The sequence below is a fragment of the Schistocerca gregaria genome, chromosome 2 (genome assembly GCF_023897955.1).
Source record: "Schistocerca gregaria isolate iqSchGreg1 chromosome 2, iqSchGreg1.2, whole genome shotgun sequence".
Lineage (NCBI taxonomy): Eukaryota > Metazoa > Arthropoda > Insecta > Orthoptera > Acrididae > Schistocerca > Schistocerca gregaria.
In genome coordinates this window covers 441,815,506-441,841,936 of record NC_064921.1, presented here as the reverse complement: position 1 = coordinate 441,841,936, position 26,431 = coordinate 441,815,506, and the positions used below count along the sequence as shown (strand labels likewise).

At 47.9% G+C, this 26,431-nt stretch overlaps 22 non-coding genes across 22 annotated transcripts; all 22 read left to right on the top strand.

Annotated features, from left to right (window-relative positions):
* Positions 1-252: 252 nt before the first annotated feature.
* On the top strand, positions 253-334 carry Trnas-gcu (transfer RNA serine (anticodon GCU)). The gene has a single exon. It is a non-coding gene; the product is annotated as a tRNA-Ser (tRNA).
* Positions 335-1,172: 838 nt separating this feature from the next.
* Positions 1,173-1,254, top strand: Trnas-gcu (transfer RNA serine (anticodon GCU)). The gene has a single exon. It is a non-coding gene; the product is annotated as a tRNA-Ser (tRNA).
* Positions 1,255-2,093: 839 nt separating this feature from the next.
* Positions 2,094-2,175, top strand: Trnas-gcu (transfer RNA serine (anticodon GCU)). The gene has a single exon. It is a non-coding gene; the product is annotated as a tRNA-Ser (tRNA).
* Positions 2,176-3,014: 839 nt separating this feature from the next.
* Positions 3,015-3,096, top strand: Trnas-gcu (transfer RNA serine (anticodon GCU)). Its single transcript has one exon. It is a non-coding gene; the product is annotated as a tRNA-Ser (tRNA).
* An 839-nt stretch (positions 3,097-3,935) lies between these two features.
* On the top strand, positions 3,936-4,017 carry Trnas-gcu (transfer RNA serine (anticodon GCU)). Its single transcript has one exon. It is a non-coding gene; the product is annotated as a tRNA-Ser (tRNA).
* An 839-nt stretch (positions 4,018-4,856) lies between these two features.
* On the top strand, positions 4,857-4,938 carry Trnas-gcu (transfer RNA serine (anticodon GCU)). Its single transcript has one exon. It is a non-coding gene; the product is annotated as a tRNA-Ser (tRNA).
* Positions 4,939-5,777: 839 nt separating this feature from the next.
* Trnas-gcu (transfer RNA serine (anticodon GCU)) lies at positions 5,778-5,859 on the top strand. The gene has a single exon. It is a non-coding gene; the product is annotated as a tRNA-Ser (tRNA).
* An 839-nt stretch (positions 5,860-6,698) lies between these two features.
* Positions 6,699-6,780, top strand: Trnas-gcu (transfer RNA serine (anticodon GCU)). Its single transcript has one exon. It is a non-coding gene; the product is annotated as a tRNA-Ser (tRNA).
* An 839-nt stretch (positions 6,781-7,619) lies between these two features.
* On the top strand, positions 7,620-7,701 carry Trnas-gcu (transfer RNA serine (anticodon GCU)). Its single transcript has one exon. It is a non-coding gene; the product is annotated as a tRNA-Ser (tRNA).
* Positions 7,702-8,540: 839 nt separating this feature from the next.
* Positions 8,541-8,622, top strand: Trnas-gcu (transfer RNA serine (anticodon GCU)). The gene has a single exon. It is a non-coding gene; the product is annotated as a tRNA-Ser (tRNA).
* An 839-nt stretch (positions 8,623-9,461) lies between these two features.
* On the top strand, positions 9,462-9,543 carry Trnas-gcu (transfer RNA serine (anticodon GCU)). The gene has a single exon. It is a non-coding gene; the product is annotated as a tRNA-Ser (tRNA).
* An 839-nt stretch (positions 9,544-10,382) lies between these two features.
* Trnas-gcu (transfer RNA serine (anticodon GCU)) lies at positions 10,383-10,464 on the top strand. Its single transcript has one exon. It is a non-coding gene; the product is annotated as a tRNA-Ser (tRNA).
* Positions 10,465-11,303: 839 nt separating this feature from the next.
* Positions 11,304-11,385, top strand: Trnas-gcu (transfer RNA serine (anticodon GCU)). Its single transcript has one exon. It is a non-coding gene; the product is annotated as a tRNA-Ser (tRNA).
* Positions 11,386-12,224: 839 nt separating this feature from the next.
* On the top strand, positions 12,225-12,306 carry Trnas-gcu (transfer RNA serine (anticodon GCU)). Its single transcript has one exon. It is a non-coding gene; the product is annotated as a tRNA-Ser (tRNA).
* An 839-nt stretch (positions 12,307-13,145) lies between these two features.
* Positions 13,146-13,227, top strand: Trnas-gcu (transfer RNA serine (anticodon GCU)). Its single transcript has one exon. It is a non-coding gene; the product is annotated as a tRNA-Ser (tRNA).
* An 839-nt stretch (positions 13,228-14,066) lies between these two features.
* On the top strand, positions 14,067-14,148 carry Trnas-gcu (transfer RNA serine (anticodon GCU)). The gene has a single exon. It is a non-coding gene; the product is annotated as a tRNA-Ser (tRNA).
* Positions 14,149-21,785: 7,637 nt separating this feature from the next.
* On the top strand, positions 21,786-21,867 carry Trnas-gcu (transfer RNA serine (anticodon GCU)). The gene has a single exon. It is a non-coding gene; the product is annotated as a tRNA-Ser (tRNA).
* Positions 21,868-22,706: 839 nt separating this feature from the next.
* On the top strand, positions 22,707-22,788 carry Trnas-gcu (transfer RNA serine (anticodon GCU)). The gene has a single exon. It is a non-coding gene; the product is annotated as a tRNA-Ser (tRNA).
* An 839-nt stretch (positions 22,789-23,627) lies between these two features.
* Positions 23,628-23,709, top strand: Trnas-gcu (transfer RNA serine (anticodon GCU)). The gene has a single exon. It is a non-coding gene; the product is annotated as a tRNA-Ser (tRNA).
* Positions 23,710-24,459: 750 nt separating this feature from the next.
* Positions 24,460-24,541, top strand: Trnas-gcu (transfer RNA serine (anticodon GCU)). The gene has a single exon. It is a non-coding gene; the product is annotated as a tRNA-Ser (tRNA).
* Positions 24,542-25,380: 839 nt separating this feature from the next.
* Trnas-gcu (transfer RNA serine (anticodon GCU)) lies at positions 25,381-25,462 on the top strand. Its single transcript has one exon. It is a non-coding gene; the product is annotated as a tRNA-Ser (tRNA).
* An 839-nt stretch (positions 25,463-26,301) lies between these two features.
* Trnas-gcu (transfer RNA serine (anticodon GCU)) lies at positions 26,302-26,383 on the top strand. Its single transcript has one exon. It is a non-coding gene; the product is annotated as a tRNA-Ser (tRNA).
* Positions 26,384-26,431: the final 48 nt, after the last annotated feature.

Sequence of the window (26,431 nt, the reverse complement as noted above, 5' to 3'; positions counted from 1 at the left end):
ACACTAGATCGCGTGTTATACAATGCTTATTCCTGCAGTAAATAAGTGGTCCGGTGATTTTGCCCCGATCGGATATCGACGTGGACGGATGCTGTCATTAAATGACTCGCGAGTGGGAGCTTGGTCGGCTGCACTGCAGCTGGGCATACACTAGATCGCGTGTTCCCAGTACGATGTTTTGAAAGCGTTTTCGAATCGACAAATGTCTTCTTTCCGCAAGCGCTCGCCAAAGACACAGCTGTAGTTCCAGCAGACGAGGTGGCCGAGTGGTTAAGGCGTTGGACTGCTAATCCAATGTGCTCTGCACGCGTGGGTTCGAATCCCATCCTCGTCGAAGAATTTTACGTAAAGCACGCGTTTGCGGTCACTCCTTCCCCATGCGAAACGCCTCTCAGTAGTAACAACGAAGCGTGTACGAGGCCGATAGCGTGTGTATGAAATACGAGACAAAAATGCTTACCAGATGAAAGCGCACAACATTCCATAGCGTATGCCCTTCGAATTAACATCATTTCGAGATGTATAAGCCAATCAAACTTCGGCTCCAGCGAAGAGTATGTCGGTATCTGCGAACGACGAGTTCTTATTTATATTTAAGTGCATACCTGTCGCAGTCATTTTAACGTATCGAGCCTATAATAATCCATCTGTAGCACAACTGTCGCCTCTCGACAGTTTGCTTTGCGTCAGGCCGCCATATACAGAAGCGATTTGGCAGGGCCTACTGGAGAGACTTGACTTTGCAGACATCCGTCGCTAAGGGCCGCCCAAACACCAAGCTCCATCGCAAACAGCAGGACAATCTTGGGCTAGGACGAACGTCAAAACCTTGCAAGTAATATCAGTGTAGCGTATCGAGCTGTACGTTTCGTTGCAGTAAGTCGTGGGAAAGAATGCCCAGCACATTTCTCATGTGCATTAGACGACACTGCATGTCGATACAATGCTTATTCCTGCAGTAAATAAGTGGTCCGGTGATTTTGCCCCGATCGGATATCGACGTGGACGGATGCTGTCATTAAATGACTCGCGAGTGGGAGCTTGGTCGGCTGCACTGCAGCTGGGCATTAGACGTTAACACCGGCCCAGTACGATGTTTTGAAAGCGTTTTCGAATCGACAAATGTCTTCTTTCCGCAAGCGCTCGCCAAAGACACAGCTGTAGTTCCAGCAGACGAGGTGGCCGAGTGGTTAAGGCGTTGGACTGCTAATCCAATGTGCTCTGCACGCGTGGGTTCGAATCCCATCCTCGTCGAAGAATTTTACGTAAAGCACGCGTTTGCGGTCACTCCTTCCCCATGCGAAACGCCTCTCAGTAGTAACAACGAAGCGTGTACGAGGCCGATAGCGTGTGTATGAAATACGAGACAAAAATGCTTACCAGATGAAAGCGCACAACATTCCATAGCGTATGCCCTTCGAATTAAACATCATTTCGAGATGTATAAGCCAATCAAACTTCGGCTCCAGCGAAGAGTATGTCGGTATCTGCGAACGACGAGTTCTTATTTATATTTAAGTGCATACCTGTCGCAGTCATTTTAACGTATCGAGCCTATAATAATCCATCTGTAGCACAACTGTCGCCTCTCGACAGTTTGCTTTGCGTCAGGCCGCCATATACAGAAGCGATTTGGCAGGGCCTACTGGAGAGACTTGACTTTGCAGACATCCGTCGCTAAGGGCCGCCCAAACACCAAGCTCCATCGCAAACAGCAGGACAATCTTGGGCTAGGACGAACGTCAAAACCTTGCAAGTAATATCAGTGTAGCGTATCGAGCTGTACGTTTCGTTGCAGTAAGTCGTGGGAAAGAATGCCCAGCACATTTCTCATGTGCATTAGACGACACTGCATGTCGATACAATGCTTATTCCTGCAGTAAATAAGTGGTCCGGTGATTTTGCCCCGATCGGATATCGACGTGGACGGATGCTGTCATTAAATGACTCGCGAGTGGGAGCTTGGTCGGCTGCACTGCAGCTGGGCATTAGACGTTAACACCGGCCCAGTACGATGTTTTGAAAGCGTTTTCGAATCGACAAATGTCTTCTTTCCGCAAGCGCTCGCCAAAGACACAGCTGTAGTTCCAGCAGACGAGGTGGCCGAGTGGTTAAGGCGTTGGACTGCTAATCCAATGTGCTCTGCACGCGTGGGTTCGAATCCCATCCTCGTCGAAGAATTTTACGTAAAGCACGCGTTTGCGGTCACTCCTTCCCCATGCGAAACGCCTCTCAGTAGTAACAACGAAGCGTGTACGAGGCCGATAGCGTGTGTATGAAATACGAGACAAAAATGCTTACCAGATGAAAGCGCACAACATTCCATAGCGTATGCCCTTCGAATTAAACATCATTTCGAGATGTATAAGCCAATCAAACTTCGGCTCCAGCGAAGAGTATGTCGGTATCTGCGAACGACGAGTTCTTATTTATATTTAAGTGCATACCTGTCGCAGTCATTTTAACGTATCGAGCCTATAATAATCCATCTGTAGCACAACTGTCGCCTCTCGACAGTTTGCTTTGCGTCAGGCCGCCATATACAGAAGCGATTTGGCAGGGCCTACTGGAGAGACTTGACTTTGCAGACATCCGTCGCTAAGGGCCGCCCAAACACCAAGCTCCATCGCAAACAGCAGGACAATCTTGGGCTAGGACGAACGTCAAAACCTTGCAAGTAATATCAGTGTAGCGTATCGAGCTGTACGTTTCGTTGCAGTAAGTCGTGGGAAAGAATGCCCAGCACATTTCTCATGTGCATTAGACGACACTGCATGTCGATACAATGCTTATTCCTGCAGTAAATAAGTGGTCCGGTGATTTTGCCCCGATCGGATATCGACGTGGACGGATGCTGTCATTAAATGACTCGCGAGTGGGAGCTTGGTCGGCTGCACTGCAGCTGGGCATTAGACGTTAACACCGGCCCAGTACGATGTTTTGAAAGCGTTTTCGAATCGACAAATGTCTTCTTTCCGCAAGCGCTCGCCAAAGACACAGCTGTAGTTCCAGCAGACGAGGTGGCCGAGTGGTTAAGGCGTTGGACTGCTAATCCAATGTGCTCTGCACGCGTGGGTTCGAATCCCATCCTCGTCGAAGAATTTTACGTAAAGCACGCGTTTGCGGTCACTCCTTCCCCATGCGAAACGCCTCTCAGTAGTAACAACGAAGCGTGTACGAGGCCGATAGCGTGTGTATGAAATACGAGACAAAAATGCTTACCAGATGAAAGCGCACAACATTCCATAGCGTATGCCCTTCGAATTAAACATCATTTCGAGATGTATAAGCCAATCAAACTTCGGCTCCAGCGAAGAGTATGTCGGTATCTGCGAACGACGAGTTCTTATTTATATTTAAGTGCATACCTGTCGCAGTCATTTTAACGTATCGAGCCTATAATAATCCATCTGTAGCACAACTGTCGCCTCTCGACAGTTTGCTTTGCGTCAGGCCGCCATATACAGAAGCGATTTGGCAGGGCCTACTGGAGAGACTTGACTTTGCAGACATCCGTCGCTAAGGGCCGCCCAAACACCAAGCTCCATCGCAAACAGCAGGACAATCTTGGGCTAGGACGAACGTCAAAACCTTGCAAGTAATATCAGTGTAGCGTATCGAGCTGTACGTTTCGTTGCAGTAAGTCGTGGGAAAGAATGCCCAGCACATTTCTCATGTGCATTAGACGACACTGCATGTCGATACAATGCTTATTCCTGCAGTAAATAAGTGGTCCGGTGATTTTGCCCCGATCGGATATCGACGTGGACGGATGCTGTCATTAAATGACTCGCGAGTGGGAGCTTGGTCGGCTGCACTGCAGCTGGGCATTAGACGTTAACACCGGCCCAGTACGATGTTTTGAAAGCGTTTTCGAATCGACAAATGTCTTCTTTCCGCAAGCGCTCGCCAAAGACACAGCTGTAGTTCCAGCAGACGAGGTGGCCGAGTGGTTAAGGCGTTGGACTGCTAATCCAATGTGCTCTGCACGCGTGGGTTCGAATCCCATCCTCGTCGAAGAATTTTACGTAAAGCACGCGTTTGCGGTCACTCCTTCCCCATGCGAAACGCCTCTCAGTAGTAACAACGAAGCGTGTACGAGGCCGATAGCGTGTGTATGAAATACGAGACAAAAATGCTTACCAGATGAAAGCGCACAACATTCCATAGCGTATGCCCTTCGAATTAAACATCATTTCGAGATGTATAAGCCAATCAAACTTCGGCTCCAGCGAAGAGTATGTCGGTATCTGCGAACGACGAGTTCTTATTTATATTTAAGTGCATACCTGTCGCAGTCATTTTAACGTATCGAGCCTATAATAATCCATCTGTAGCACAACTGTCGCCTCTCGACAGTTTGCTTTGCGTCAGGCCGCCATATACAGAAGCGATTTGGCAGGGCCTACTGGAGAGACTTGACTTTGCAGACATCCGTCGCTAAGGGCCGCCCAAACACCAAGCTCCATCGCAAACAGCAGGACAATCTTGGGCTAGGACGAACGTCAAAACCTTGCAAGTAATATCAGTGTAGCGTATCGAGCTGTACGTTTCGTTGCAGTAAGTCGTGGGAAAGAATGCCCAGCACATTTCTCATGTGCATTAGACGACACTGCATGTCGATACAATGCTTATTCCTGCAGTAAATAAGTGGTCCGGTGATTTTGCCCCGATCGGATATCGACGTGGACGGATGCTGTCATTAAATGACTCGCGAGTGGGAGCTTGGTCGGCTGCACTGCAGCTGGGCATTAGACGTTAACACCGGCCCAGTACGATGTTTTGAAAGCGTTTTCGAATCGACAAATGTCTTCTTTCCGCAAGCGCTCGCCAAAGACACAGCTGTAGTTCCAGCAGACGAGGTGGCCGAGTGGTTAAGGCGTTGGACTGCTAATCCAATGTGCTCTGCACGCGTGGGTTCGAATCCCATCCTCGTCGAAGAATTTTACGTAAAGCACGCGTTTGCGGTCACTCCTTCCCCATGCGAAACGCCTCTCAGTAGTAACAACGAAGCGTGTACGAGGCCGATAGCGTGTGTATGAAATACGAGACAAAAATGCTTACCAGATGAAAGCGCACAACATTCCATAGCGTATGCCCTTCGAATTAAACATCATTTCGAGATGTATAAGCCAATCAAACTTCGGCTCCAGCGAAGAGTATGTCGGTATCTGCGAACGACGAGTTCTTATTTATATTTAAGTGCATACCTGTCGCAGTCATTTTAACGTATCGAGCCTATAATAATCCATCTGTAGCACAACTGTCGCCTCTCGACAGTTTGCTTTGCGTCAGGCCGCCATATACAGAAGCGATTTGGCAGGGCCTACTGGAGAGACTTGACTTTGCAGACATCCGTCGCTAAGGGCCGCCCAAACACCAAGCTCCATCGCAAACAGCAGGACAATCTTGGGCTAGGACGAACGTCAAAACCTTGCAAGTAATATCAGTGTAGCGTATCGAGCTGTACGTTTCGTTGCAGTAAGTCGTGGGAAAGAATGCCCAGCACATTTCTCATGTGCATTAGACGACACTGCATGTCGATACAATGCTTATTCCTGCAGTAAATAAGTGGTCCGGTGATTTTGCCCCGATCGGATATCGACGTGGACGGATGCTGTCATTAAATGACTCGCGAGTGGGAGCTTGGTCGGCTGCACTGCAGCTGGGCATTAGACGTTAACACCGGCCCAGTACGATGTTTTGAAAGCGTTTTCGAATCGACAAATGTCTTCTTTCCGCAAGCGCTCGCCAAAGACACAGCTGTAGTTCCAGCAGACGAGGTGGCCGAGTGGTTAAGGCGTTGGACTGCTAATCCAATGTGCTCTGCACGCGTGGGTTCGAATCCCATCCTCGTCGAAGAATTTTACGTAAAGCACGCGTTTGCGGTCACTCCTTCCCCATGCGAAACGCCTCTCAGTAGTAACAACGAAGCGTGTACGAGGCCGATAGCGTGTGTATGAAATACGAGACAAAAATGCTTACCAGATGAAAGCGCACAACATTCCATAGCGTATGCCCTTCGAATTAAACATCATTTCGAGATGTATAAGCCAATCAAACTTCGGCTCCAGCGAAGAGTATGTCGGTATCTGCGAACGACGAGTTCTTATTTATATTTAAGTGCATACCTGTCGCAGTCATTTTAACGTATCGAGCCTATAATAATCCATCTGTAGCACAACTGTCGCCTCTCGACAGTTTGCTTTGCGTCAGGCCGCCATATACAGAAGCGATTTGGCAGGGCCTACTGGAGAGACTTGACTTTGCAGACATCCGTCGCTAAGGGCCGCCCAAACACCAAGCTCCATCGCAAACAGCAGGACAATCTTGGGCTAGGACGAACGTCAAAACCTTGCAAGTAATATCAGTGTAGCGTATCGAGCTGTACGTTTCGTTGCAGTAAGTCGTGGGAAAGAATGCCCAGCACATTTCTCATGTGCATTAGACGACACTGCATGTCGATACAATGCTTATTCCTGCAGTAAATAAGTGGTCCGGTGATTTTGCCCCGATCGGATATCGACGTGGACGGATGCTGTCATTAAATGACTCGCGAGTGGGAGCTTGGTCGGCTGCACTGCAGCTGGGCATTAGACGTTAACACCGGCCCAGTACGATGTTTTGAAAGCGTTTTCGAATCGACAAATGTCTTCTTTCCGCAAGCGCTCGCCAAAGACACAGCTGTAGTTCCAGCAGACGAGGTGGCCGAGTGGTTAAGGCGTTGGACTGCTAATCCAATGTGCTCTGCACGCGTGGGTTCGAATCCCATCCTCGTCGAAGAATTTTACGTAAAGCACGCGTTTGCGGTCACTCCTTCCCCATGCGAAACGCCTCTCAGTAGTAACAACGAAGCGTGTACGAGGCCGATAGCGTGTGTATGAAATACGAGACAAAAATGCTTACCAGATGAAAGCGCACAACATTCCATAGCGTATGCCCTTCGAATTAAACATCATTTCGAGATGTATAAGCCAATCAAACTTCGGCTCCAGCGAAGAGTATGTCGGTATCTGCGAACGACGAGTTCTTATTTATATTTAAGTGCATACCTGTCGCAGTCATTTTAACGTATCGAGCCTATAATAATCCATCTGTAGCACAACTGTCGCCTCTCGACAGTTTGCTTTGCGTCAGGCCGCCATATACAGAAGCGATTTGGCAGGGCCTACTGGAGAGACTTGACTTTGCAGACATCCGTCGCTAAGGGCCGCCCAAACACCAAGCTCCATCGCAAACAGCAGGACAATCTTGGGCTAGGACGAACGTCAAAACCTTGCAAGTAATATCAGTGTAGCGTATCGAGCTGTACGTTTCGTTGCAGTAAGTCGTGGGAAAGAATGCCCAGCACATTTCTCATGTGCATTAGACGACACTGCATGTCGATACAATGCTTATTCCTGCAGTAAATAAGTGGTCCGGTGATTTTGCCCCGATCGGATATCGACGTGGACGGATGCTGTCATTAAATGACTCGCGAGTGGGAGCTTGGTCGGCTGCACTGCAGCTGGGCATTAGACGTTAACACCGGCCCAGTACGATGTTTTGAAAGCGTTTTCGAATCGACAAATGTCTTCTTTCCGCAAGCGCTCGCCAAAGACACAGCTGTAGTTCCAGCAGACGAGGTGGCCGAGTGGTTAAGGCGTTGGACTGCTAATCCAATGTGCTCTGCACGCGTGGGTTCGAATCCCATCCTCGTCGAAGAATTTTACGTAAAGCACGCGTTTGCGGTCACTCCTTCCCCATGCGAAACGCCTCTCAGTAGTAACAACGAAGCGTGTACGAGGCCGATAGCGTGTGTATGAAATACGAGACAAAAATGCTTACCAGATGAAAGCGCACAACATTCCATAGCGTATGCCCTTCGAATTAAACATCATTTCGAGATGTATAAGCCAATCAAACTTCGGCTCCAGCGAAGAGTATGTCGGTATCTGCGAACGACGAGTTCTTATTTATATTTAAGTGCATACCTGTCGCAGTCATTTTAACGTATCGAGCCTATAATAATCCATCTGTAGCACAACTGTCGCCTCTCGACAGTTTGCTTTGCGTCAGGCCGCCATATACAGAAGCGATTTGGCAGGGCCTACTGGAGAGACTTGACTTTGCAGACATCCGTCGCTAAGGGCCGCCCAAACACCAAGCTCCATCGCAAACAGCAGGACAATCTTGGGCTAGGACGAACGTCAAAACCTTGCAAGTAATATCAGTGTAGCGTATCGAGCTGTACGTTTCGTTGCAGTAAGTCGTGGGAAAGAATGCCCAGCACATTTCTCATGTGCATTAGACGACACTGCATGTCGATACAATGCTTATTCCTGCAGTAAATAAGTGGTCCGGTGATTTTGCCCCGATCGGATATCGACGTGGACGGATGCTGTCATTAAATGACTCGCGAGTGGGAGCTTGGTCGGCTGCACTGCAGCTGGGCATTAGACGTTAACACCGGCCCAGTACGATGTTTTGAAAGCGTTTTCGAATCGACAAATGTCTTCTTTCCGCAAGCGCTCGCCAAAGACACAGCTGTAGTTCCAGCAGACGAGGTGGCCGAGTGGTTAAGGCGTTGGACTGCTAATCCAATGTGCTCTGCACGCGTGGGTTCGAATCCCATCCTCGTCGAAGAATTTTACGTAAAGCACGCGTTTGCGGTCACTCCTTCCCCATGCGAAACGCCTCTCAGTAGTAACAACGAAGCGTGTACGAGGCCGATAGCGTGTGTATGAAATACGAGACAAAAATGCTTACCAGATGAAAGCGCACAACATTCCATAGCGTATGCCCTTCGAATTAAACATCATTTCGAGATGTATAAGCCAATCAAACTTCGGCTCCAGCGAAGAGTATGTCGGTATCTGCGAACGACGAGTTCTTATTTATATTTAAGTGCATACCTGTCGCAGTCATTTTAACGTATCGAGCCTATAATAATCCATCTGTAGCACAACTGTCGCCTCTCGACAGTTTGCTTTGCGTCAGGCCGCCATATACAGAAGCGATTTGGCAGGGCCTACTGGAGAGACTTGACTTTGCAGACATCCGTCGCTAAGGGCCGCCCAAACACCAAGCTCCATCGCAAACAGCAGGACAATCTTGGGCTAGGACGAACGTCAAAACCTTGCAAGTAATATCAGTGTAGCGTATCGAGCTGTACGTTTCGTTGCAGTAAGTCGTGGGAAAGAATGCCCAGCACATTTCTCATGTGCATTAGACGACACTGCATGTCGATACAATGCTTATTCCTGCAGTAAATAAGTGGTCCGGTGATTTTGCCCCGATCGGATATCGACGTGGACGGATGCTGTCATTAAATGACTCGCGAGTGGGAGCTTGGTCGGCTGCACTGCAGCTGGGCATTAGACGTTAACACCGGCCCAGTACGATGTTTTGAAAGCGTTTTCGAATCGACAAATGTCTTCTTTCCGCAAGCGCTCGCCAAAGACACAGCTGTAGTTCCAGCAGACGAGGTGGCCGAGTGGTTAAGGCGTTGGACTGCTAATCCAATGTGCTCTGCACGCGTGGGTTCGAATCCCATCCTCGTCGAAGAATTTTACGTAAAGCACGCGTTTGCGGTCACTCCTTCCCCATGCGAAACGCCTCTCAGTAGTAACAACGAAGCGTGTACGAGGCCGATAGCGTGTGTATGAAATACGAGACAAAAATGCTTACCAGATGAAAGCGCACAACATTCCATAGCGTATGCCCTTCGAATTAAACATCATTTCGAGATGTATAAGCCAATCAAACTTCGGCTCCAGCGAAGAGTATGTCGGTATCTGCGAACGACGAGTTCTTATTTATATTTAAGTGCATACCTGTCGCAGTCATTTTAACGTATCGAGCCTATAATAATCCATCTGTAGCACAACTGTCGCCTCTCGACAGTTTGCTTTGCGTCAGGCCGCCATATACAGAAGCGATTTGGCAGGGCCTACTGGAGAGACTTGACTTTGCAGACATCCGTCGCTAAGGGCCGCCCAAACACCAAGCTCCATCGCAAACAGCAGGACAATCTTGGGCTAGGACGAACGTCAAAACCTTGCAAGTAATATCAGTGTAGCGCATCGAGCTGTACGTTTCGTTGCAGTAAGTCGTGGGAAAGAATGCCCAGCACATTTCTCATGTGCATTAGACGACACTGCATGTCGATACAATGCTTATTCCTGCAGTAAATAAGTGGTCCGGTGATTTTGCCCCGATCGGATATCGACGTGGACGGATGCTGTCATTAAATGACTCGCGAGTGGGAGCTTGGTCGGCTGCACTGCAGCTGGGCATTAGACGTTAACACCGGCCCAGTACGATGTTTTGAAAGCGTTTTCGAATCGACAAATGTCTTCTTTCCGCAAGCGCTCGCCAAAGACACAGCTGTAGTTCCAGCAGACGAGGTGGCCGAGTGGTTAAGGCGTTGGACTGCTAATCCAATGTGCTCTGCACGCGTGGGTTCGAATCCCATCCTCGTCGAAGAATTTTACGTAAAGCACGCGTTTGCGGTCACTCCTTCCCCATGCGAAACGCCTCTCAGTAGTAACAACGAAGCGTGTACGAGGCCGATAGCGTGTGTATGAAATACGAGACAAAAATGCTTACCAGATGAAAGCGCACAACATTCCATAGCGTATGCCCTTCGAATTAAACATCATTTCGAGATGTATAAGCCAATCAAACTTCGGCTCCAGCGAAGAGTATGTCGGTATCTGCGAACGACGAGTTCTTATTTATATTTAAGTGCATACCTGTCGCAGTCATTTTAACGTATCGAGCCTATAATAATCCATCTGTAGCACAACTGTCGCCTCTCGACAGTTTGCTTTGCGTCAGGCCGCCATATACAGAAGCGATTTGGCAGGGCCTACTGGAGAGACTTGACTTTGCAGACATCCGTCGCTAAGGGCCGCCCAAACACCAAGCTCCATCGCAAACAGCAGGACAATCTTGGGCTAGGACGAACGTCAAAACCTTGCAAGTAATATCAGTGTAGCGTATCGAGCTGTACGTTTCGTTGCAGTAAGTCGTGGGAAAGAATGCCCAGCACATTTCTCATGTGCATTAGACGACACTGCATGTCGATACAATGCTTATTCCTGCAGTAAATAAGTGGTCCGGTGATTTTGCCCCGATCGGATATCGACGTGGACGGATGCTGTCATTAAATGACTCGCGAGTGGGAGCTTGGTCGGCTGCACTGCAGCTGGGCATTAGACGTTAACACCGGCCCAGTACGATGTTTTGAAAGCGTTTTCGAATCGACAAATGTCTTCTTTCCGCAAGCGCTCGCCAAAGACACAGCTGTAGTTCCAGCAGACGAGGTGGCCGAGTGGTTAAGGCGTTGGACTGCTAATCCAATGTGCTCTGCACGCGTGGGTTCGAATCCCATCCTCGTCGAAGAATTTTACGTAAAGCACGCGTTTGCGGTCACTCCTTCCCCATGCGAAACGCCTCTCAGTAGTAACAACGAAGCGTGTACGAGGCCGATAGCGTGTGTATGAAATACGAGACAAAAATGCTTACCAGATGAAAGCGCACAACATTCCATAGCGTATGCCCTTCGAATTAAACATCATTTCGAGATGTATAAGCCAATCAAACTTCGGCTCCAGCGAAGAGTATGTCGGTATCTGCGAACGACGAGTTCTTATTTATATTTAAGTGCATACCTGTCGCAGTCATTTTAACGTATCGAGCCTATAATAATCCATCTGTAGCACAACTGTCGCCTCTCGACAGTTTGCTTTGCGTCAGGCCGCCATATACAGAAGCGATTTGGCAGGGCCTACTGGAGAGACTTGACTTTGCAGACATCCGTCGCTAAGGGCCGCCCAAACACCAAGCTCCATCGCAAACAGCAGGACAATCTTGGGCTAGGACGAACGTCAAAACCTTGCAAGTAATATCAGTGTAGCGTATCGAGCTGTACGTTTCGTTGCAGTAAGTCGTGGGAAAGAATGCCCAGCACATTTCTCATGTGCATTAGACGACACTGCATGTCGATACAATGCTTATTCCTGCAGTAAATAAGTGGTCCGGTGATTTTGCCCCGATCGGATATCGACGTGGACGGATGCTGTCATTAAATGACTCGCGAGTGGGAGCTTGGTCGGCTGCACTGCAGCTGGGCATTAGACGTTAACACCGGCCCAGTACGATGTTTTGAAAGCGTTTTCGAATCGACAAATGTCTTCTTTCCGCAAGCGCTCGCCAAAGACACAGCTGTAGTTCCAGCAGACGAGGTGGCCGAGTGGTTAAGGCGTTGGACTGCTAATCCAATGTGCTCTGCACGCGTGGGTTCGAATCCCATCCTCGTCGAAGAATTTTACGTAAAGCACGCGTTTGCGGTCACTCCTTCCCCATGCGAAACGCCTCTCAGTAGTAACAACGAAGCGTGTACGAGGCCGATAGCGTGTGTATGAAATACGAGACAAAAATGCTTACCAGATGAAAGCGCACAACATTCCATAGCGTATGCCCTTCGAATTAAACATCATTTCGAGATGTATAAGCCAATCAAACTTCGGCTCCAGCGAAGAGTATGTCGGTATCTGCGAACGACGAGTTCTTATTTATATTTAAGTGCATACCTGTCGCAGTCATTTTAACGTATCGAGCCTATAATAATCCATCTGTAGCACAACTGTCGCCTCTCGACAGTTTGCTTTGCGTCAGGCCGCCATATACAGAAGCGATTTGGCAGGGCCTACTGGAGAGACTTGACTTTGCAGACATCCGTCGCTAAGGGCCGCCCAAACACCAAGCTCCATCGCAAACAGCAGGACAATCTTGGGCTAGGACGAACGTCAAAACCTTGCAAGTAATATCAGTGTAGCGTATCGAGCTGTACGTTTCGTTGCAGTAAGTCGTGGGAAAGAATGCCCAGCACATTTCTCATGTGCATTAGACGACACTGCATGTCGATACAATGCTTATTCCTGCAGTAAATAAGTGGTCCGGTGATTTTGCCCCGATCGGATATCGACGTGGACGGATGCTGTCATTAAATGACTCGCGAGTGGGAGCTTGGTCGGCTGCACTGCAGCTGGGCATTAGACGTTAACACCGGCCCAGTACGATGTTTTGAAAGCGTTTTCGAATCGACAAATGTCTTCTTTCCGCAAGCGCTCGCCAAAGACACAGCTGTAGTTCCAGCAGACGAGGTGGCCGAGTGGTTAAGGCGTTGGACTGCTAATCCAATGTGCTCTGCACGCGTGGGTTCGAATCCCATCCTCGCCGAAGAATTTTACGTAAAGCACGCGTTTGCGGTCACTCCTTCCCCATGCGAAACGCCTCTCAGTAGTAACAACGAAGCGTGTACGAGGCCGATAGCGTGTGTATGAAATACGAGACAAAAATGCTTACCAGATGAAAGCGCACAACATTCCATAGCGTATGCCCTTCGAATTAAACATCATTTCGAGATGTATAAGCCAATCAAACTTCGGCTCCAGCGAAGAGTATGTCGGTATCTGCGAACGACGAGTTCTTATTTATATTTAAGTGCATACCTGTCGCAGTCATTTTAACGTATCGAGCCTATAATAATCCATCTGTAGCACAACTGTCGCCTCTCGACAGTTTGCTTTGCGTCAGGCCGCCATATACAGAAGCGATTTGGCAGGGCCTACTGGAGAGACTTGACTTTGCAGACATCCGTCGCTAAGGGCCGCCCAAACACCAAGCTCCATCGCAAACAGCAGGACAATCTTGGGCTAGGACGAACGTCAAAACCTTGCAAGTAATATCAGTGTAGCGTATCGAGCTGTACGTTTCGTTGCAGTAAGTCGTGGGAAAGAATGCCCAGCACATTTCTCATGTGCATTAGACGACACTGCATGTCGATACAATGCTTATTCCTGCAGTAAATAAGTGGTCCAGTGATTTTGCCCCGATCGGATATCGACGTGGACGGATGCTGTCATTAAATGACTCGCGAGTGGGAGCTTGGTCGGCTGCACTGCAGCTGGGCATTAGACGTTAACACCGGCCCAGTACGATGTTTTGAAAGCGTTTTCGAATCGACAAATGTCTTCTTTCCGCAAGCGCTCGCCAAAGACACAGCTGTAGTTCCAGCAGACGAGGTGGCCGAGTGGTTAAGGCGTTGGACTGCTAATCCAATGTGCTCTGCACGCGTGGGTTCGAATCCCATCCTCGTCGAAGAATTTTACGTAAAGCACGCGTTTGCGGTCACTCCTTCCCCATGCGAAACGCCTCTCAGTAGTAACAACGAAGCGTGTACGAGGCCGATAGCGTGTGTATGAAATACGAGACAAAAATGCTTACCAGATGAAAGCGCACAACATTCCATAGCGTATGCCCTTCGAATTAAACATCATTTCGAGATGTATAAGCCAATCAAACTTCGGCTCCAGCGAAGAGTATGTCGGTATCTGCGAACGACGAGTTCTTATTTATATTTAAGTGCATACCTGTCGCAGTCATTTTAACGTATCGAGCCTATAATAATCCATCTGTAGCACAACTGTCGCCTCTCGACAGTTTGCTTTGCGTCAGGCCGCCATATACAGAAGCGATTTGGCAGGGCCTACTGGAGAGACTTGACTTTGCAGACATCCGTCGCTAAGGGCCGCCCAAACACCAAGCTCCATCGCAAACAGCAGGACAATCTTGGGCTAGGACGAACGTCAAAACCTTGCAAGTAATATCAGTGTAGCGTATCGAGCTGTACGTTTCGTTGCAGTAAGTCGTGGGAAAGAATGCCCAGCACATTTCTCATGTGCATTAGACGACACTGCATGTCGATACAATGCTTATTCCTGCAGTAAATAAGTGGTCCGGTGATTTTGCCCCGATCGGATATCGACGTGGACGGATGCTGTCATTAAATGACTCGCGAGTGGGAGCTTGGTCGGCTGCACTGCAGCTGGGCATTAGACGTTAACACCGGCCCAGTACGATGTTTTGAAAGCGTTTTCGAATCGACAAATGTCTTCTTTCCGCAAGCGCTCGCCAAAGACACAGCTGTAGTTCCAGCAGACGAGGTGGCCGAGTGGTACAGTCTGCCTGCAGCGGCGGTGGCGAGCGGTTCGTCGTGCTGTGCTTCGCTCTGAGGCTGGCTTTGTTTACATCCGCTGTGTAAGTCTGTGCGTTTTCGCCGGCGCTTCGCAGTAGTTAGATATTCTGTCAACGTTCGAAAATGCAGTAATGGCTCAACTTAGTAGAAAGGACACTCTGAAATTTACCTTTGATCGACGTTTTGCTCGACCTAAATCTTTCGAAATTGAGGATTGGTTAGAGGAAGTTGTTCAAGTTCCGTTTGAAGATACTGTTGGTTTTCACTTGTCAATTGTGAGTAGTGTGATGTACTTGAAGCTGAAAAACCCTGAGTTATGCGAACGAGTTGTCAATAATACCGGTGGTAAGCTTAAGTTTAAACACAGTGATGGAAATATTGGCGAAGTTACTGTCGATCATGTGGGACTTGGTATTCGAACAATTCGAATTTTTGAGCTACCCTTTGAAGTTCCTACAGATGCGATCAATCTTGTTATTGCACCCTTTGGGAAGGTCCTCAGTAATTTTGCAGAAAAATGGTCCGGTGCTCACAAATATCCGGTTTTGAACGGTGTCAGGCAGTTGAAGGTGGACTTATTACGACATATTCCGTCTTACATTAACGTTTGCGGTTATCGAGGTATCGTCATTTATGATGGTCAACCACGAACGTGTGCAGCTTGCAATTCTCCAGGTCATATTCGTTCTGAATGTATTCAAAGACGTGTTGTGCAGCTGCCGACAGGTGAACCGGTGAAGTCCGCGGAGATGACTATCTTGTCCACCACTTACGCTTCGGTGGCTCGCGACCAACCGACCGACCAACTGCCCATGGATACCGAAGTAGACATTCGCCCCCAACCAACCCTTCCTCCAACGGCCGAGCAACTTGTTGACATTTCTGAGCGACAAGAGCAACACCTGAGTGTGAGTGACGTGGTTGATTCCGTAGCGCAGTCCCCGACTCTGTCAACAGAACAAAATTCCACCTCCTCAGAGACGCAGGTCAGGACTGTGACTGCTGAATGTCGTTCCCCACAACCCCACCATGAAATCTCGGATTCCGATGAGCGTTGTCCACCTGCTAAATCCCCGCGGAAGAACAAGAAACGCAGAATCGCCCGCCAGGGTGCGGAAGAGGCGGCGGCGTCGTTGCGGGGAAAGGTGCAGCAAATCATGGACAAAGTCAGTGCAAAATTACCAGAATCCTCCCGACAACAGGCGCTAACTTCTGCACACCTGCGGGATGAAGATCGTGCAATCACGCTAACTGAGCCCTCTCGCGATGCTACCGGCCAGGTGTCTCCCATGTGCAGTGACGATGTTGATCATTGTTTAAAAGAACAACGACAACATCATCCTCTTGCGTCCAAGAACCCCAGCACTATAGACTGGGCGGCGGAACCAGAGGTCGAACACATGGACGCTGATGCAACTGATATTCCAGTCACTTCCCGATTTCCCGAACAGCCTTCTACGGCAATAGAACCGGCACATGATGATAAGTTACTGGATCCACGGCAGGCAAACAAAGAAGAGGACTCTGATTTCTTTTAAAACGGCGCCGATTCCTTCTTACTCTCGTAAGAGCGTGAATGACTGATCAGCAGGCGTATAAAATTGGTACATTAAATATAAATAAAATCCGCAGTTCCCTCAAACTCGACAACATCGTAGACCTCTTATACGCCGCCGACATTGATATCCTCTTGCTTCAGGAGGTCGCCGACATTGCTTTGGACCACATTCCCGGTTATAATGTGACGGCCAATCCGGGACACGGTTCCGATTTAGGCACCGCTATTCTCACGAAAGAAGGAATTATCGTCCAGAATGTAGAACGACTCATAAGTTGTAGGGGAAATGGCGTGACTATCAATAATGTTAGACTCCTAAATCTGTATGCACCATCCGGCTCAACTAATAGGCGACGCCGAGCGGACTTTTTCAAGGAAGAAATACTTCCGCTTTTTGCAACACAATATGACCACCTAATATTGGCGGGAGATTTTAACTGTGTACTTAACGCCAAAGATCAGACGCCGCATTTCAATCAATCGATTGAATTAGAACAGATCGTCAAGGATTTACGTTTAGTCGATACGTGGGAGCACAAGTTTGGTACAACACCTGGTTTTACTCACGTCACGAATCATTCAGCGAGTAGATTGGACCGCATTTACGTATCGGACACTCTCAGACAGCGAATTTTACAAACTGAGGTCTGGCCAACCAGTTTCTCCGACCATGCGGCTTATATTTGCACGCTGAATTTGGGGAAACAGGAAACCTACCGAGGCAAAGGACTATGGAAACTAAATGTTGCACATTTAGACGATCCTGAATGCAGAGAAGCCTTCACTCGAGCGTGGAATGAAAGTGAAGCCAAATTCAGTACGTACGGCTCGGCATTGCAATGGTGGCTCGAATGCGCTAAACCGAAAATTCGTAAATCCATGATACAATATTCCCGGAATAAGAACTGGTGGTTTAAGAGAACGATGGAGTTTTATTATCAATGTCTTCGAGACTTATATACTCTTGATGCCACTGTGATTGACAACTACCCCCGCATTAAAAGACTGCAAGCAAAAATATTACTTTTGAAACGAAAACAGATGGAAGGTTACAAAATTAGAGGTCGGGTTTCGACTATGGCAAAAGGCGAACAGCCATCCATTTATCACCTGATACGTGAAACTAAACGAGCACGGACAAAGATCTTAACTGAACTACAATCCGAAGACGGCACGATTCTAACTCGGCAACACGATATCAGAGACGCCGTTCAAACTTATTACACTGACTTGATGTCCAATAAACCTACCGACGACGAAGCCCTTGCAGAGTTCCGGAGCAGCTTAACGCACAGGCTTAGCCCTGCGGATGTAGCCGAACTCGTCACCGATGTAACGGAAGATGAACTGGAAGATGTGGTGTTCCACAGTCCAAAAAACAAATCTCCCGGATGTGACGGTCTCCCGGTGGAACTTTATCAAGTCTTCTGGCCACAACTGAAGACAAAGCTGACGGTGCTCTGCAACGAACTTCTCCAACCGGACATGCCCATTCCTCCGCCATTCAGTGAAGGACTTGTGGTCTTACTCCCGAAACGGACGAGCAATAACACCGTCGCAACTTTGCGACCCATTACGTTGCTCAACAGCGACTACAAAATTTTTGCTCGCATTCTCGCAACGAGAATGAAAACTGTGATGCATACCGTCATTGGATCACATCAAACGAGTGTTGGAAAGGACAGAGCTATATATCAGACATTATCAGACTATCGAGATGTGATTTCTGTTGCGGACGCTTGCAAAATCCGATGTGCTATCGTAACTTTAGATTTCGCACAGGCTTTCGACAGAGTGAACCATCCTTACCTTTTCCAGATAATGCAGACTCTGGGTTTTCCTCCGCAGTTCATCAGCATCATACAGAAATTGTTACGGAATAGTACATCCAAACTTGTCGTTAACGGTCAGCCAAGTCGCGCCGTCCCGATAAACAGTTCTGTTAGGCAGGGCTGCCCTATGTCGATGGCGCTGTTTGCCATTGCGATCGAACCGCTGCTAGTCACCTTGACGGAACGTTTACAAGGACTCCACATACACGGGCAGAAGATAGTGTGCCGAGCTTACGCTGATGATGTTACCTTCCTAGCTATGAATGTCAATGAGGTCGAGAGGGGTCTCCTGATCATCTCACAATATGAAAAGGCATCTGGTGCGAAACTGCATTGGACGAAATCAGGGATCATGAACGTTGGGCAAGGCATAGGCGCGATCGGTCATGGCCAGCTTAAAGAGATCACTAGGATGACGTGTCTCGGTGTCGATTTTCGGAACACCATCCGCCACACCATTGCCGCCAATTATAAGCAATTGCTCAACAAAATTCGTGCTTGTGCGAAGTTATATAGCGTCAGGAAATTGGACGAGCTTCAAAAGGTTGAATTGGCCAATATTTATATCACTGCCAAAATCAATTATGTGGCTCAAGTTTTGCCCATCCCCACCGATATAGCCAAATGCATGCTGTCCGCGCTTGGACACTTTGTATGTCGTGGCCAGATCTTTAAAGTTCGATATGACACCTTGACACTCCCAACGCGAGATGGCGGACTCAGTCTCATCGATGTACACAAGAAAGCGAAAGCTCTTTATTTCTGCAAAACTTACAAGCTATGGAAACAGTCACCGACCAGTCTGACCGCTCTTGTCCTGAATGAAATCGCACCGACTGATCTTCAACCGCCAATTGATGTGCACCATATACCGACTGCGCTCTACCACTTCAAGAGTTTTCTCTTAGAGTATAGTTATGTCCATACAACAGTCTCTGAAAAGAATTTGACGACAGTTAAGGCAATCTACAACTCCTTTGTGGCAACTAAATCACGGAATGTTATCGAACAAAAATTTCCAAACTACAACTGGGACGCGACGTGGCAAAACATCCACAGCCCCTACTTACCTTCGCAAGTAAAGGCGACGTGGTACGCTGCCGTCAATAGAAAAATCCCGACGCAGTCCAGGCTTCATGCAATTCATTTGCAGGACTCGCCAATGTGTGTCACGTGTAATCTCATAGACAGCGAAGAACACCGTTTCGTCTGTGGTACCACGAAAGATATATGGGGTTACGCCCGACAGAAACTGTCGAGCATCAAGAGGACCTCACCATCTGCGATAACGCCAGCTGACTTTCTCAACCCTGATGCAATCCCATTTCCCAGGACAAAGCGGAATGCTGTCAACTGGATAATAGGTCACACAGTGCACTATATTTTTAGTCCTGGCGATAAGAACAAAGACGATTTCGTTCTATACCTGACCCTGCAGCACAGCATGATCGCACGCGAACGTAACTACAAGGCGACCTTTGCCAACTTTTTAAGCAAGACCATTGTGTGATATGCGATTTGACACTCGACCCGTCAGCCTTGCCATGACGGGGAACGTAATATTTAAAGAACGCCCGAAACTATACCACGAGACATGAATGCATGTTTAACCTTCTTTCGACGTAAGGCGAAACCGACTATTCGCTACATCATTGAGGAGAAGCAGAGGACAATAACAGACGAAAGATGTGAAGACAACACTAGAGAAAAAAAAACAAACACTTTTCGTTTTCTTATATTTTGCACCAACAAAGGAGAAGATTCCTTTTTAATCACTTATTTCTTATTTATTTATTTATTAATCCTAACCAGAAAAGGTACTTTAGTTCGACACTGCTTAACATAGTTGATAGTGTCATCATTTTTTTTTTTTGCCGTTAACGCCTCACTCACCTAGAAGAAATGGATTGAGTTCTGGTGGAAGAATGGATCCCTTCTGGAAGATCCTCATAAAACAAAAACAAAAAAAAAGAGGAAAAAAAAGTGGTTCAAACAAAATTATAAATAAAAAATAAAAAAATTAAAAAAATTTCACATATACAAATGGGTGACTGGTATGGGGGCGACATCGAGGCCAGGCCTCAGGATTCTTGACCCCTGCAAAAAATAAAAAAAAAAAAAAAAAAAAAAAAAAAAAAAAAAAAAATGGATAAGGCGTCGGACTTCGGATCTGAAGATTACAGGTTCGAATGCTGTCACGCTCGTGTTTTATCATTTCTGAATAAGAAACATACCGTTTTAAAAAAAAAAAAAAAAAGTGGTAGAGCACTGGTCTAGTAAACCAGGGGTCGTGAGTTCCAATCCTCAGAGGAGGAAGGCGAAATAAAAAAAAAAAAAAAAAAAAAAAAAAAAAAAAAAAAAAAAAAAGGGGTATGATTCCTGCTTTGGGTGGAGGAGGTCCCGGGTTCAAATCCCGGACGAGCCCTACCGAGAGAAATAAAAAAAAAAAAAAAAAAAAAAAAAGTGGTTAAGGCGTTGGACTGCTAATCCAATGTGCTTTGCACGCGTGGGTTCGAATCCCATCCTCGTCGAAGAATTTTACGTAAAGCACGCGTTTGCGGTCACTCCTTCCCCATGCGAAACGCCTCTCAGTAGTAACAACGAAGCGTGTACGAGGCAGATAGCGTGTGTATGAAATACGAGACAAAAATGCTTACCAGATGAAAGCGCACAACATTCCATAGCGTATGCCCTTCGAATTAAACATCATTTCGAGATGTATAAGCCAATCAAACTTCGGCTCCAGCGAAGAGTATGTCGGTATCTGCGAACGACGAGTTCTTATTTATATTTAAGTGCATACCTGTCGCAGTCATTTTAACGTATCGAGCCTATAATAATCCATCTGTAGCACAACTGTCGCCTCTCGACAGTTTGCTTTGCGTCAGGCCGCCATATACAGAAGCGATTTGGCAGGGCCTACTGGAGAGACTTGACTTTGCAGACATCCGTCGCTAAGGGCCGCCCAAACACCAAGCTCCATCGTAAACAGCAGGACAATCTTGGGCTAGGACGAACGTCAAAACCTTGCAAGTAATATCAGTGTAGCGTATCGAGCTGTACGTTTCGTTGCAGTAAGTCGTGGGAAAGAATGCCCAGCACATTTCTCATGTGCATTAGACGACACTGCATGTCGATACAATGCTTATTCCTGCAGTAAATAAGTGGTCCGGTGATTTTGCCCCGATCGGATATCGACGTGGACGGATGCTGTCATTAAATGACTCGCGAGTGGGAGCTTGGTCGGCTGCACTGCAGCTGGGCATTAGACGTTAACACCGGCCCAGTACGATGTTTTGAAAGCGTTTTCGAATCGACAAATGTCTTCTTTCCGCAAGCGCTCGCCAAAGACACAGCTGTAGTTCCAGCAGACGAGGTGGCCGAGTGGTTAAGGCGTTGGACTGCTAATCCAATGTGCTCTGCACGCGTGGGTTCGAATCCCATCCTCGTCGAAGAATTTTACGTAAAGCAAGCGTTTGCGGTCACTCCTTCCCCATGCGAAACGCCTCTCAGTAGTAACAACGAAGCGTGTACGAGGCCGATAGCGTGTGTATGAAATACGAGACAAAAATGCTTACCAGATGAAAGCGCACAACATTCCATAGCGTATGCCCTTCGAATTAAACATCATTTCGAGATGTATAAGCCAATCAAACTTCGGCTCCAGCGAAGAGTATGTCGGTATCTGCGAACGACGAGTTCTTATTTATATTTAAGTGCATACCTGTCGCAGTCATTTTAACGTATCGAGCCTATAATAATCCATCTGTAGCACAACTGTCGCCTCTCGACAGTTTGCTTTGCGTCAGGCCGCCATATACAGAAGCGATTTGGCAGGGCCTACTGGAGAGACTTGACTTTGCAGACATCCGTCGCTAAGGGCCGCCCAAACACCAAGCTCCATCGCAAACAGCAGGACAATCTTGGGCTAGGACGAACGTCAAAACCTTGCAAGTAATATCAGTGTAGCGTATCGAGCTGTACGTTTCGTTGCAGTAAGTCGTGGGAAAGAATGCCCAGCACATTTCTCATGTGCATTAGACGACACTGCATGTCGATACAATGCTTATTCCTGCAGTAAATAAGTGGTCCGGTGATTTTGCCCCGATCGGATATCGACGTGGACGGATGCTGTCATTAAATGACTCGCGAGTGGGAGCTTGGTCGGCTGCACTGCAGCTGGGCATTAGACGTTAACACCGGCCCAGTACGATGTTTTGAAAGCGTTTTCGAATCGACAAATGTCTTCTTTCCGCAAGCGCTCGCCAAAGACACAGCTGTAGTTCCAGCAGACGAGGTGGCCGAGTGGTTAAGGCGTTGGACTGCTAATCCAATGTGCTCTGCACGCGTGGGTTCGAATCCCATCCTCGTCGAAGAATTTTACGTAAAGCACGCGTTTGCGGTCACTCCTTCCCCATGCGAAACGCCTCTCAGTAGTAACAACGAAGCGTGTACGAGGCCGATAGCGTGTGTATGAAATACGAGACAAAAATGCTTACCAGATGAAAGCGCACAACATTCCATAGCGTATGCCCTTCGAATTAAACATCATTTCGAGATGTATAAGCCAATCAAACTTCGGCTCCAGCGAAGAGTATGTCGGTATCTGCGAACGACGAGTTCTTATTTATATTTAAGTGCATACCTGTCGCAGTCATTTTAACGTATCGAGCCTATAATAATCCATCTGTAGCACAACTGTCGCCTCTCGACAGTTTGCTTTGCGTCAGGCCGCCATATACAGAAGCGATTTGGCAGGGCCTACTGGAGAGACTTGACTTTGCAGACATCCGTCGCTAAGGGCCGCCCAAACACCAAGCTCCATCGCAAACAGCAGGACAATCTTGGGCTAGGACGAACGTCAAAACCTTGCAAGTAATATCAGTGTAGCGTATCGAGCTGTACGTTTCGTTGCAGTAAGTCGTGGGAAAGAATGCCCAGCACATTTCTCATGTGCATTAGACGACACTGCATGTCGATACAATGCTTATTCCTGCAGTAAATAAGTGGTCCGGTGATTTTGCCCCGATCGGATATCGACGTGGACGGATGCTGTCATTAAATGACTCGCGAGTGGGAGCTTGGTCGGCTGCACTGCAGCTGGGCATTAGACGTTAACACCGGCCCAGTACGATGTTTTGAAAGCGTTTTCGAATCGACAAATGTCTTCTTTCCGCAAGCGCTCGCCAAAGACACAGCTGTAGTTCCAGCAGACGAGGTGGCCGAGTGGTTAAGGCGTTGGACTGCTAATCCAATGTGCTCTGCACGCGTGGGTTCGAATCCCATCCTCGTCGAAGAATTTTACGTAAAGCACGCGTTTGCGGTCACTCCTTCCCCATGCGAAACGCCTCTCAGTAGTAACAACGAAGCGTGTACGAGGCCGATAGCGTGTGTATGAAATACGAGACAAAAATGCTTACCAGATGAAAGCGCACAACATTCCATAGCGTATGCCCTTCGAATTAAACATCATTTCGAGATGTATAAGCCAATCAAACTTCGGCTCCAGCGAAGAGTATGTCGGTATCTGCGAACGACGAGTTCTTATTTATATTTAAGTGCATACCTGTCGCAGTCATTTAATTGTATCGAGCCTATAATAATCCATCTGTTTGCAGACATCCGTCGCTAAGGGCCGCCCAAACACCAAGCTCCATCGCAAACAGCAGGACAATCTTGGGCTAGGACGAACGTCAAAACCTTGCAAGTAATATCAGTGTAGCGTATCGAGCTGTACGTTTCGTTGCAGTAAGTCGTGGGAAAGAATGCCCAGCACATTTCTCATGTGCATTAGACGACACTGCATGTCGATACAATGCTTATTCCTGCAGTAAATAAGTGGTCCGGTGATTTTGCCCCGATCGGATATCGACGTGGACGGATGCTGTCATTAAATGACTCGCGAGTGGGAGCTTGGTCGGCTGCACTGCAGCTGGGCATTAGACGTTAACACCGGCCCAGTACGATGTTTTGAAAGCGTTTTCGAATCGACAAATGTCTTCATTCCGCAAGCGCTCGCCAAAGACACAGCTGTAGTTCCAGCAGACGAGGTGGCCGAGTGGTTAAGGCGTTGGACTGCTAATCCAATGTGCTCTGCACGCGTGGGTTCGAATCCCATCCTCGTCGAAGAATTTTACGTAAAGCACGCGTTTGCGGTCACTCCTTCCCCATGCGAAACGCCTCTCAGTAGTAACAACGAAGCGTGTACGAGGCCGATAGCGTGTGTATGAAATACGAGACAAAAATGCTTACCAGATGAAAGCGCACAACATTCCATAGCGTATGCCCTTCGAATTAAACATCATTTCGAGATGTATAAGCCAATCAAACTTCGGCTCCAGCGAAGAGTATGTCGGTATCTGCGAACGACGAGTTCTTATTTATATTTAAGTGCATACCTGTCGCAGTCATTTTAACGTATCGAGCCTATAATAATCCATCTGTAGCACAACTGTCGCCTCTCGACAGTTTGCTTTGCGTCAGGCCGCCATATACAGAAGCGATTTGGCAGGGCCTACTGGAGAGACTTGACTTTGCAGACATCCGTCGCTAAGGGCCGCCCAAACACCAAGCTCCATCGCAAACAGCAGGACAATCTTGGGCTAGGACGAACGTCAAAACCTTGCAAGTAATATCAGTGTAGCGTATCGAGCTGTACGTTTCGTTGCAGTAAGTCGTGGGAAAGAATGCCCAGCACATTTCTCATGTGCATTAGACGACACTGCATGTCGATACAATGCTTATTCCTGCAGTAAATAAGTGGTCCGGTGATTTTGCCCCGATCGGATATCGACGTGGACGGATGCTGTCATTAAATGACTCGCGAGTGGGAGCTTGGTCGGCTGCACTGCAGCTGGGCATTAGACGTTAACACCGGCCCAGTACGATGTTTTGAAAGCGTTTTCGAATCGACAAATGTCTTCTTTCCGCAAGCGCTCGCCAAAGACACAGCTGTAGTTCCAGCAGACGAGGTGGCCGAGTGGTTAAGGCGTTGGACTGCTAATCCAATGTGCTCTGCACGCGTGGGTTCGAATCCCATCCTCGTCGAAGAATTTTACGTAAAGCACGCGTTTGCGGTCACTCCTTCCCCATGCGAAACGCCTCTCAGTAGTAACAACGAAGCGTGTACGAGGCCGATAGCGTGTGTATGAAATACGAGACAAAAATGCTTACCAGATGAAAGCGCACAACATTCCATAGCGTATGCCCTTCGAATTAAACATCATTTCGAGATGTATAAGCCAATCAAACTTCGGCTCCAGCGAAGAGTATGTCGGTATCTGCGAACGACGAGTTCTTATTTATATTTAAGTGCATACCTGTCGCAGTCATTTTAACGTATCGAGCCTATAATAATCCATCTGTAGCACAACTGTCGCCTCTCGACAGTTTGCTTTGCGTCAGGCCGCCATATACAGAAGCGATTTGGCAGGGCCTACTGGAGAGACTTGACTTTGCAGACATCCGTCGCTAAGGGCCGCCCAAACACCAAGCTCCATCGCAAACAGCAGGACAATCTTGGGCTAGGACGAACGTCAAAACCTTGCAAGTAATATCAGTGTAGCGTATCGAGCTGTACGTTTCGTTGCAGTAAGTCGTGGGAAAGAATGCCCAGCACATTTCTCATGTGCATTAGACGACACTGCATGTCGATACAATGCTTATTCCTGCAGTAAATAAGTGGTCCGGTGATTTTGCCCCGATCGGATATCGACGTGGACGGATGCTGTCATTAAATGACTCGCGAGTGGGAGCTTGGTCGGCTGCACTGCAGCTGGGCATTAGACGTTAACACCGGCCCAGTACGATGTTTTGAAAGCGTTTTCGAATCGACAAATGTCTTCTTTCCGCAAGCGCTCGCCAAAGACACAGCTGTAGTTCCAGCAGACGAGGTGGCCGAGTGGTTAAGGCGTTGGACTGCTAATCCAATGTGCTCTGCACGCGTGGGTTCGAATCCCATCCTCGTCGAAGAATTTTACGTAAAGCACGCGTTTGCGGTCACTCCTTCCCCATGCG